Here is a 12,643-nt window from a genome sequence, read left to right on the forward strand (position 1 = left end):
ATCAAGTCCCGCATCGGCGACTTGTTCAGCAGGGAGTCAGCTTCTCCCCCTGCCTGCCGCTCTCCCTGCTTGTGCTCTCTCTGTCAAATAAACAAATAAAATCTTCTAAAAAGAAAAACCGGATATTGACCTTCAAAATCATCTATCCTTTATGTGAAAATGTGGGTCTTAGTTACATGTTGTGCCAAACAGATTTCTTATCTCTGTTGTTCACCTCAACCTCCCTCTTAGCTCACGGCAGCTTGAAAGCACTGGACTGTCTTGCCCATCTCCTTGGATGGGGATTTGAGATCAGACACATGCAGTTCTGAACAATGCCTCCGATCATGGGATCTTAGGCAAGGTGTTAAACCTTTTAAAGCTGCTATGTCCTCATGTGTACACTAGAAATTTTCCCAACACATAGCTGGCACTCGGGAAATGTTCTCATCCCTTTTCCCTCTTTCCTTTAGTTATCAAGTTGAATCCTTAAGGCTTCTGGAATCTTGGCAACCACAGTCTTTGTAAGGAGCCAGGGGTCCAGTGCCAGCAGGACCTGAGGGATGGGCAGAGCAGGGAACTGTTACCACGGCCCCTTCGGCTCACAGCAGAAATGACTGAAGGCCCAGGAGCCCAGCGCTCGGTGTCCCTGGACACGTTTGGCTGGGGCAGAGAGAAGAGCCCATCCTGACCTCAGCAAGTGGCCCCAGAAAGCAGTAGGCAGGGGAAGAAGGCTGTAGGCACCTCTCTATGGTGGCTAGTGGGTGGAAAACACTAGCGTTAGGTTAAATGATTCTTTCCATGAGGTCCTTCTCCAAGAACCTTAGGCGCTGGTCAACATTTAACAAATTATTCGAACTAACAACCTTTCTTAACTCTCTGTGGTGACCACTGAACTGTGAGCAGGTGGGATGGACATGCATGGAACACATTATGGGCAAGTTCTGACAATAGGAAGGATGGAGAGAAGTTTATTGCGACCCCACAGAGTGTGGGAGAAGGAAGAGTTCTCAAAGACTCAGGAGACTTTTATGCCTGATACAGTTTGATTGCTAAAGACAGTTTGATTGCTAGGACATCGGGTAGGTCACATTACCTATTTGGATCTCAGTTTTCTCTGTAAAATGAGGTTACACCAGGTGAGGACTCTTCCGGCTCCGTTGCCCATAATTCCAAGCGTGTGCCCTTCTTAAAGGCTGACATGGCCTATCCTTGCTTCACGTGTCCTTCATTATCCAGCTGAGTCAGGGTTTTTTTTTTTTTTCCTGGTTGAGGATGATTTGGGGGCTTAGGCAAACTGTCAGCAGCTGTCTCACCTCTGGCTGTCCTTCCTACCCAGGGCAGTCCCATCCTTGCCCTATCCTTCACAAATGCCGTGTTGGTTTGAAATCATGAGAGCATTATCAATACCCAGGACTGTGTTGGGTCCTTTCATCAGCAAGCATTCAATGTTTCTTTTTCTACCATTGAAAGGGGTTCTTGAGAGTTCTTATCAAAGCAGGTAGCTTGCTGAAAAACCCCTTCTTAGCCCTTCTCGAATGGCGGTGTCTGAGGTTTTCCTCCAAAGGGGACAGAACTGTAAAATTTCAGAGCAGATAGAGTATGTAAATTTCAACGAGTTCTCAAACTTGAGCAGGCATCAGAATCACCTGGAGTCTCCTTAAAACCCAGCTTGCTGGGCCTCACAGCAGTGTTTGACTTAGTGTATCTAGGGAAGGGCCCAGAAGGCTGCATTTCTAATAAGTTCCCAGATGGTGTTGACGCTGCCATTAACATGACCACACTTTGGGTCCCCTTAACTAGTCCAGCTCCCTTACTAGCAGACAAGGAGACTATGGCTGGGAATATCGAGCCCAAGAAAAACTAAAATCCACCTACTCTCATTCACTACCCAATGGCTTTCAGTCAAAAGCAACTTTTTTCTTTTGGCTGTAGACCAATAGTTTTCAAGCTTTTGATTAAAAAAAATCACTTAGGGCACCAGTTTAAATACTCCAAGAACGGCTAGATACTGACTCTATATACCTGGGACAGCGGTTCTTCACCTGCTGCGCATCAGCATTAGAAATTCTGACGTCGGGGCGCCTGGGTGGCTCAGTCGGTTAAGCGTCTGCCTTTGGCTCAGGTCATGATCCCAGCATCCTGGGATCGAGCCCCGCATCGGGCTCCCTGCTCAGCGGGAAGCCTGCTTCTCCCTCTCCCACTGCCCCCTGCTTGTGTTTCCTCTCTCGCTGTGTCTCTCTCTGTTAAATAAATAAAATCTTTAAAAAAAAATTCTGATGTCCACAGACCTGTACCCCTAAAACAAATAATACATTATGTTAATTAAAAAAAAAGAAATTCTGGTGTCATTAATCCAGGTGTCGGGATTCTCAAAAGCTCTGCAGATAATTCCATGGGTAGTAAATGGGAGAAGCCTGGGTCTGGAGGAAGTTCTGGGCATCCCAGGTGATTTGGGTACAGCTGTGGGCTGATCCAGATTTTGTAGGTAAATGTTTTCCTGGTCTTGCCTCCTGCTTTAGGAACCACAAAGGAGCAGCAGTTGTGCTAGTTTGGGGTTTGAGGAGCGAACGGTAGAAGTGGGCGGCATTGATGGAGAAGATCAGACCAAAGCGAACGTAGGCAGTCTGGGTGGTGTGTGATCTTTTTTTTTTCTGTGTATGTCAACATTTATTTTTAAAATATTTATTCTCTTTTATTGAGATATAATTGACATATGACATTATATTTAGTTTCAGGCATACAACATAATGATTCCATATATGTATATATTGCGAAGTGATCCCCACAGTTAAGTCTAATGAACAACCGCAACCACACAGTTTTTCTGACTTGTGATGAGAACTTTAAGATTGACCCTCTTAGCAAATTACAAATATATCATTAACTATAACATATCATTAACTATAGTCACCATGCTATACATTACATCCCCAGGACTTATTTATTTTATAACTGTAGGTTTATACCTTTTTGACTACTGTTGGTGTGTGATTTTGATCCTTTAAACTCCCTTAGTCACCTTCCTTGGCTCCCTGTGCTTCCTTCATAATACCAGAGAGTCAGAAAGAAGCTTACTGCCTGCTTCTGGTGTGTAGAATGAGAGAATGCTTTGACTTCGACTTCTGAGGTGTCTCTTCTAGTTCCAAGACTCATTATGTGACCTGAGCAGTCAATGTCTTCTCCCTAAGCCCATCTATAATTCTTTGTAATATAGGAATATTAATATCTGCCATCTTTACCTTAGAAGGATTTTGTGGGAACACAATTTAAAGCACTGTGGAAACTATAAAGCACTATAAAAATGAAAGCTATTATTTTATTAACCAGTGATGCATACACAGAAGCTTAAGGTGAAAGAAATATCTCTTGACTAAATCAGACCTGGAAATTCTCTTGGAACTTGTACCTAATTTGTCCTTGCTTCTAGGTACATCTATTCAAATCCAAAACCCAGAACATCTGAGTGTATGATTATGTGAGCATTTTAGCAAGATAAGTTTCTTCTCAGATAATGGGAAAACAGACCTTTTTAAGGATGTCTGAGAAGAACAACATCCAAGTTTTAAGGAATAAAATCCCAACTAAAAATTTTAGAAGTCTTGTATTTCTTATAGCTTGAAAGGTGGATGAGGAACTTATGGGTTAATAATGCAGTGTGTGTATTTAATGCAGTATGGGTGTTTACAGTTTGGAAGTGTCTTATGGCAAGAGGACCTAGAAATGCTTAGATAAAATACTTTGTTCTAGACAAGTTACCAACTGTCAGTACCCGTTCAGCATCATGAACTCTAACAGCCTGTGTTTTCTGCATAAGAGCCCATAAATTCATCACTCATAATTACATATTTTTCCTGGGGGGAATTTTCCTAGGTAATTTATCAATCGTGAAATATTGAGAAATCCAATAGTAGCTATGAGGCAAGGTAAAAGTGTTTCAGAAAGCAAGTGAAGAGTGCCCTCTGGTGGTATCATGAAGCAACTGACATGCATCAATGCTCGGTCTTTAATCAGAATTATTAAACTATAGTTCTACAGTCAGACTTTCATCCTAACCATAAGAAATTTTGACGCTTTCAGCGATCCATTGTACAATGGACTACATTAGGACATGCTGCTTATATTGTGTTGTGTTATGTCATGTAGGTTATCTTTTACAGAAGCCCTAGGGAAAATTTTAGTTGGGACAGTGCTCCATTAAGAAATAATTTTTAATTAAAAAGAAGCACTAGAGGTTGTTAATATGGCACTTCCAAATGAGATCTCTTAAATAATTAGATCTCGGCCCACAGTTGGTTATTGCTTGTTTTTTGTTTTGTTTTTGGGTGGGCCTGGGGTTTGCGTTGGAACATTTAGCCATTGTGATGGGGTTCTCATAGAACATGTTGAATCTTTGGCAGGTTTGGGAAATAACCACCTGGGATAATCTAGTGTGATTCTAGATGAACACAGAATATTGGGCCAAATGATATTCCAGGGTCCCTTCCAACCACTCAGTTCTATGTTAAATTTTCCCTAGCAACTGATGTGTTTTCACCAGTTTATAAATGTCATACAGTATTTATACACAAAAAGAAAATGCGGACCAAGGGAAATAGAGTGCACAGTGACACAGCTCCAGACTGCTTCAACAACAGCTCCTCACATTTCAGCCCCTCCTTTGTAGCTTCCAAATGTTCCGCCTTGAGAAAGTTAATTATGGTCATGATTAGATTCTATTGTTTTTAACGGATTGTTTTGGGTGAGTGGCCAAAGCAACTTTAACACAGGACTAGCTAAACTAAAATCTGGACTAGCTAATGAAAATTAATTGTACAGAACTAATTTCACAAAAAAAAGGGGGGGGATTTGAAGAGCTGGTGTAGAGATAACTGTAATGGCCTGAATATGTGACATGATGATCTAAATGAAATAAGCGATAAATAGAACTTGAGATACCTGACATGCTAGTAGTGAGGCCACACTTCTGGAAGAAAACACAGAAAAGCAATAAGAAAGGACCACATATCAATAATACATCTATTTGAACCAATTCAGATGTAAATTTGGTTTGATTCTTAAGTTGTCTTTCCTTGTACTCTGCAGCATTGCTGTTATGGTAACACGTACACGTGAGTCCAGTTTTCTTGACAAAAGAGTAAAACTAACCATGTCATTTGGGGTATAAGCAAAAACCCCAAGGTTGGAGTTGGTACTTCAAAGAAATTTTAAAACCAGGGCAGGCAAATAACTACAGAGGCTAAGCAGCTTAGAAATTAAATAGAAATGGAGGTCCTTGTCCTTCAGAAAATAGCTAGCATCTTCAAGAAACTTTTACTAATCTTAGAAACAAAGTACACACATGTATCTTAGATAGGAAACTTTTTAAAGTGAAATTTTGTTTTGTTTTTAAAGATTTTATTTATTTGAGAGAGAGAGAGAGCGCATACGTGCACAAACACAAGTTGAGGGGGGCTACGGGCAGAGGGAGAGGGAGAAGCAGACTCCTCGCTGAGCAGGGAGTGGGGCTCGATCCCAGGACCCTGAGATCATGACCTGAGCCGAAGGCAGACACTTAACTGACTGAGCCACCCAGGCACCCCGAAATTTTGTTTTAAGAAACATGCAGCCTCAGAAACATTGACCATTTTCCAGATACCTAAAACCACTTCAGAAAGTGTATGTGTGTGTGCGCGTGCGCATGCGGGATGGGGGGTGCGGGTGGGGGGATGGATTTTAAAGGGTAACATGCTGATTTCTAAATTGAGGATGATTTGAGTAGCGGTAAAAACTTTTCTTTTAAATTTCAATTGTTTCTAGAAAGTAAAGCAGACAAGAGAACCCATAGTTTTTGAGAGGAAAAAAAAATCAATTTCATGAAAATAATGAGAAAACAAGAGCAGAATCTATCACAAAATGATAGATTGTGACATAAGCAATTTTTTAATTTAGTAGCCTACCAAGCAAAAGCTTCATATAAAGGTTCTTACAAAAAGCTTATGTAAGAGGTGAAAACGGGGGTAGGTAGTACAAATGTAACATTCTGTGTACACATAAGGAAAGCCTAGGATTCTGGGGCTTTCTATTATTCTGCCTGTTCTTTATTACAAAAAAGGAAAAGAAATATTAATTACAGAAGCATCCTGGACTCCCTATATTTCAGTTGTCAGTCTCCTATCTATCATTTAAGAACTATAACTTCATTCTTTTCCCCAGTGTAACTCCCTGGAGAGGACAAATGCAGTGAACCATCCTTCTCCAAATTAGCACTTGGGGGCGTCAGCATAAAATGCTTGTGTATTTCTGAAGATTTATAAATGTTCAGATCACCTGAAGCCACAGCTTCTCAATGATGCTCTAGGGAGCTCTATTATCATACCAAAATTATCTTTGTGCCCCTCCCCCCAAATCACTTAGAGTCCTCCAAAATGGCAACCAAAAAAAGTGGTGAGAGGTCCTTTCCCCCATGTTCTTTCATGAAAGTAGCTCCATTCTTAGGCAGTCTTCTAGAACCTTCCATCTCTCTCCCCACTGGATTCCCTCTGCCTTCAAGTGTGTACTTGGTATCCTTAAGAGTAGGTAACAAAGTCATGAGAAGATGCTACTAACGTATTAAAGCAAAGGGTTGCTTTTCCCTAGTATTACAATCAATCTATCTTGTCTTCCTGCCTTCCTGTCTGTTTTATTGTCAGATTCACTAGGTTTCAAACCCACAATGAGGTATTGGGAAAAATATCCACCTTCAAGGATAAAAGCAAAGAGCAGAAGTCCAACAGGGTTTCTAGCTACCATTTTAGCAAGAAAGTTGGGAGGCAAGACTATAGCAACATTAACAATTTCGTTAAGGAAGCAACTTTATAATAATTGTAATAATTTTAACACTTACAGCTTTTCCATATTATTTCTGCTATGTGGTGAACTTCCCCATTATAAAGCAAAACAGTAAACAAAAAAAGCCAGTCAATTTCTTTTCATCTTGAAAAATTCTTAATTCTTACCTTTCCTACTTGCCGAATTGTGATTATTCTCTTCTTCATTCCCATTTCAAAGAAGTGGAATTGAGTGTGTTGATTTTTTTTAAAACCACTATAATTTGATTTCATCTATGTTGCTCCATTAAAATTTTTCTGTCCATCAATCTGGATACTCTCTATCGACTTGTCTTCGTTGTTCTGTTGCTTTTAACCTGCTGTCATACACCCATCTGTTGAATTCTTATTTTCAGTTACTCTTAATTTTTGGTTCTAAAATTTGACTTTTATATCTTATCTATTTACCATAGTTATTTTTAAAGTCGTTGTATAATATTTGCACTAGCTGAGTCACCTTTGTTTTGGTGTCTGTTGTTTTCCTTGTTTCCAGCCAATTGGTCCTATTTATTTGCATGCTTCATACTTTTTAATTGGATGTTGGACATTGTCGCTGAAAATTTGTAAAGGCTCTGGATAATATCTTCTTCCAAGGAGGGTTGTTTTCTTTTGGTAGGTAGGTAGTAGACCAGCTATCACCTTAGTCCCATCCAGGGTTCATTTTAGGCTTTGTTAGGGCTGGTCTAGTTCAACTTTGCCCTTTTCCTGGTGTAGGATCTGTACTCTTAGGGTATGACCATTATTCCTAGGGTTTAGCCTTTCTGAAATCCAGATACCAAGCCTAGGTGTTTACCAAAGCCCATTTAACACCGAGGCTTGAAATTCAATCTCTGTTCTTCCAGCACTGGATGATGAGGAGAGCACCATTCACTCCATTAGCCTCCCAGCCAGAGGCTGGACCAAGGTGAGACAAAGGAGGTGCTTAGGGCAAGGTACCATCCTGAACATGAACACTTCTTTAAATTTTACACTCTAGGCACCTCTTGCCTCCTAGTTGTGGCCCTGAGCTCATCAGCTGCAGTTTTCTGCTGAGTTTTTTTATTCAATGGCTTGAAAGGAATCTGTATAAAGATTTCGGGGAATCCCTTCTCTGTGACCCCTCCTCTCTGGGATTGGTCTCTCAATTTTCTGTTGTTTTGGCAGTCCTGACTTTGTTTCCCCAGCTCAGGAAGAATGCCACTTCCCTTTGGAGTTTTATCATTCCGTGGTGCCTCAGGGAACTGGAAAGTGCCCTTAGGGGAAAAGCTGGGGGTAAATGGGGTGCTCACCTCCTATGCTTCTCCTTTCTTTCGAAGTTGGTGGCCCCTCAAGTTCCCGGATACATTGGTTGACTTCCAATGTCATTCATAAAGTTTGTTCATAATTTATACCACCAAATTCATCTCTTCACTGGTTGACTGAACATGAACTGCTTAGTCTTGACTCCGGTCTTTTGTTTATACTGTTTCTTCTGTCTCAGACTCTCTTCCTTCACCATCCAGACCAAGCCCATCCCTCCCGCTCCACCTGAGTCTCATTTCCTCAAACCGCACATGCAATTATCAAAGACGTTGTTTTTGAAGAATTTTTACTGATAGGACACAACATTTAATGATGTTAATGGGAAAGTGTAAAGTTCCTAATCCTATTTAATAAAACCTAATTTTATTTTAAATCTATATATTAATTTATTGGAGAGAAATTAGAAGAAAATTAAGAAAAAATATTAATGGTTATTTCTAGGTGATGGGATTATATGTTTTTCAGAAGGTTTCCCATATTTGAAATTGATTAAAAATGTCACTGGTTATTTCCAGGTGATGAGATTATGTACTATTTTAATTTTCTTTCAAAGCTGTCCATATTCTTTACAGTAAAGTACAATGCTACTTATGTAACAAAGATACTCTTTTTAAGTAATAATTATCAGTAAAACATTTATGCAATCACTCTCTCATGAGCATTCATGAGATATTCACATCCTACAATCACTGCTGCGCAAGGTGGAATACTTAATACTACTGAATTGGACATTTAAAAATGGTTAAGATGGTAAATTGTGTGTTTCTTACCATAATAAAAAAGAAAAAGCAGCAGGAATCATAGTAGACACCACACACACACACACACACACACACACACACACACCCACCCAAAGAAAAAGAAAAAGAAAGGAAAAGTGAATCATCCAGGTGTAGAGTGGAAATGAAAATGAGTTTAATTGTCAGACTGGTCAATTTATAGAACACAACAGTTTTATCAAATTGTTTTCATAGTACGCTAATACTGTATACATAGTTTGATAAATCTACATTCACATTTTAGATATTTGGTACTTGTATAACCTGGCTTTGATTGTCCTTTTCAAATACTTCAAAATGATTAGGAAAATATTGTAGGAAAATTCTAAAATGGTTTTTCCAAAAGGGTTTGAACATTTTTGTTTTCAGGCCACTTTTCATGGACTACGTGAAGTATGTGTCTTGACTCACATGCTTGCACACTCCATGTTAGCTAATGCAGGGTGATTCCTTATGAGGACAGGACTCACCTTTCCTCATTAATATTTAAACTGACTTTATTCACCATCTGTATTGTCTTAAGTTCCGTATTTATAATCACCGATATCTGAAGGTTATGTTCAGATAGGTGTAGATACTGCCTAAATGGCCTTTTAGCCATTCTTTTAATTGAATGATCATACAAATCATGAAAAATCTCGAAAAGTCATCATAAATGCCAACGCTATATGTTTTATTTTTTAATCAAGTAGTTTTTTAAACCTCAAAATATCCATAATTGACAGGATAAGACATTAGGCATGAAATGAGAATATAAAATCCATGGTCTGCAGAAAAGCAAACAGTACTCTAGTCCATCCAGATGACTGTACATGAGTGAAATGCCATTCCGAACATCTACTCCTTTTTTGTCCTTTAAAAACATACAGTTCAAGTGTTTTTTATTTTCACTTGTAAACAACATGAGCCAAAATGGACAATGAGGTAATCTAATTACTACACAGGATAATTTAAAAACACTAGATAAAACACCATATTAAAGACATACAGAAATCAGTGTTCACTTTGGTCTCTAGTATGGTTAGAGTTGTTAATACCAAAAAGCAACACGTACTAATTAAAGCCAGCTTGGTGGTGGGTGCCCGTGGTTGACAGATACTAAGTAATTCAAGAGGTAGTCAACACCAACATTTTCAAGCTGGTAACACAAGTGTTAAGCCACAGATGTATTAAATATTGTAATAGTTTCTCACGGTACAGTACTTTACCATAACTTCGCAGCTTTGTTCCACACATAAAATTTAAGAACGATTCACAGGTCCACCTCTCACTCTAACTGAACAACTATGACACAGATCACACAACCACCACATCTTAAAGAGGCTGCTGACAGCCATGTAAGACAGAACTTGATGCTCTTCACGAGTTGTTCTTTTCTAAAACAAATAAATCTCATTAAGACATCTAGAAAATTAAAGTCAGTGCGGCTGCACTTGTACACACTTTCCCAAATTTTATAACCAAAGGGGAAACACACATATATATTTTATGATAAACATTTCTTAGAGAAAACAGATAAATTAATTTAAATTAACTTTAAGACTTAATGAGATTTCCCATGTCCTGTATAATTCATCTTACAGTGAATGTTACAAAGTCTATTAACACTTATGGGCTTCTATTCACAAACTAAATACAACTAGCAGTAACTTGGGGCCACTCTGGTGCAAAATAAAACTGGGCCAGAATGTTTTAGAATATTGGCATTAAAACATCCTATGTGTATAGATGGATCGATGTTAATAACATGGTGTTTCTTGATCTTTTTCCCTACATTGCACGCCAAACTTCCAAGTTATAAGCAGGTAAAAATCTTTTAAAATGTTTCAGTTGTAAAAAATACATCCAAAGTCTTCTAGTAAAGACTGGAAATGCAAGTATAAAAAGGTTTCTACTATAATCTGCCATGTAGTAATAAATAGCTCCCAGGGCTAAGAGACTGGTAGCGCATCTTTCTTAGGAATTACATTTGTGTTGACATGGGGGTGAGATCAAGGGGCAACTAATTCACAGACCTCCTGCCCAACCCATTAGTAACCCCTGTAAACTGATGCTTCACACAGACCCTTCTCCTCAGTAGCTAGAAATGGCATTGCACGTTTACTCTATGTTCACTCCTTGGCAAGCCAGCGCTAGTTAGTTATGTGCCTACGGCAATAATGCTGAACTATGCTTGGCCTCAGGGCAGCACAGACACAAAAATGGAGATTGGCATCCTTTATACTTTTGCCCAGCATAAATACACTCATACACCAACCTCTTCTCCTGCTACCCCTTCCTGCCCTTGACCTCTGGGCAAAGCAGCTATTTCCAAGATCGCCTCTGGGTTTTGTTTTGCTTAAGTGGAAGGGTGCCCATAAGTCTTTAAATTAAATACATGATAACTTTAAAGAAATGCTTGGAGACTTTGCTAACTAAGTGAGATGCATCATTATTCACAAGTGTTTGTTAGAAACATATAGTTGTGAATTGCTATCTATAATATAGATTAAAAGGTTCTGTACCAGAGAATTATCAGCCACTGTAAGGCTGGAGCAGCATAAAGGTGTGCTATGCATCAACTATGAGGTAGCCTTTTGCTGTAAACAGAATATTTCACCCATGTAAATGGACATGTGCTCACATCAGTGATATTCACATATGCAAGGAGTTTGGGAATTTTGCTTTAGCGTACTTTTCACGGGAAATAAAAATAGGAAAACTGGTATCTGATATTTGGAAACTTTGATCAAACTCAGAGGTAGTTATGACTAACATCAGTACATAATACTTATATAAAGGTCTAAGTTATTTGGTTTGTTTTGAGTAAGCAGGACTGTAGACTATTCTGTAAAGAAACAACAACAACATTATATGGTATGTTCCCTGAGCAAAGTTCTTTGTCCTGAGTATGTTATGTAATAGTGATAATATTTTTATATAAAAAATAAACCCAGCTTTTAATCATAAGATAGGTTTGGTATGTGCTCTTAGTTCAGTCTGGTAAGATGCTTAAAATGATTTTAAATTGCACCCGTAAGGTCCAGTTATAAAATGCTTTTTTTTTTTTTAACCATGATCTTAGCTCTGAACTTTTTATATGTAAACAGGGAATGTCCAATTCTCAAGTCCATAATTTCCTATGTCTATAAGGTCAAGGAACTTTGGTTTGAATTTTCAAAGTGACTTATTACGTTTTGCATTTTTACCGTTAACCTGCTTATTTTGCCTGCTAAAAATTAAGCAATGCCACTTTGATTTGTCTACATAATTTAAATAAGCTTACAATCCTCACATAAGGCAAGGAAGTACTTCTCTACAGCTATATATCACATTCAATATCGTCAAAGGTAAGCTTTGCATCACAGCACACGGATATTTCAGAATACACCATGGAGAGTCTCACAAACACTGTCCCGGAATTCAAGCTGAGCGGTAAAGGACTGGCGGCCCAGCCTGAGGCATTTCCTCCTGATGTGGGCTTGCTCAAACAGCAGGAACTGTCTAATACCCCCCAAGGCAGGACAAGTTGGGGAGGGAGCAGAAGCTGCCCAGCAGAATAGGTCTCATTTGACTCATGCTCTTCTCTTCTTTTGATTATCTGAGCTTACACCAACAGGCTCATACGAAACCTTGCTTATTGCCAATGTTAAGCATTTTAACTAATTGGTACCTTCTTGGAGATGTTTCAGAAATTTACCCATAACATCTAGAAACCAGGAGGACACCAACTTTTTCTTTAAATGACTGAAACCCAAAGGGACCAATACGAGGACA

This window comes from Halichoerus grypus, chromosome 9 (assembly GCF_964656455.1).
Source record: "Halichoerus grypus chromosome 9, mHalGry1.hap1.1, whole genome shotgun sequence".
NCBI classification, from domain to species: Eukaryota; Metazoa; Chordata; class Mammalia; order Carnivora; family Phocidae; genus Halichoerus; species Halichoerus grypus.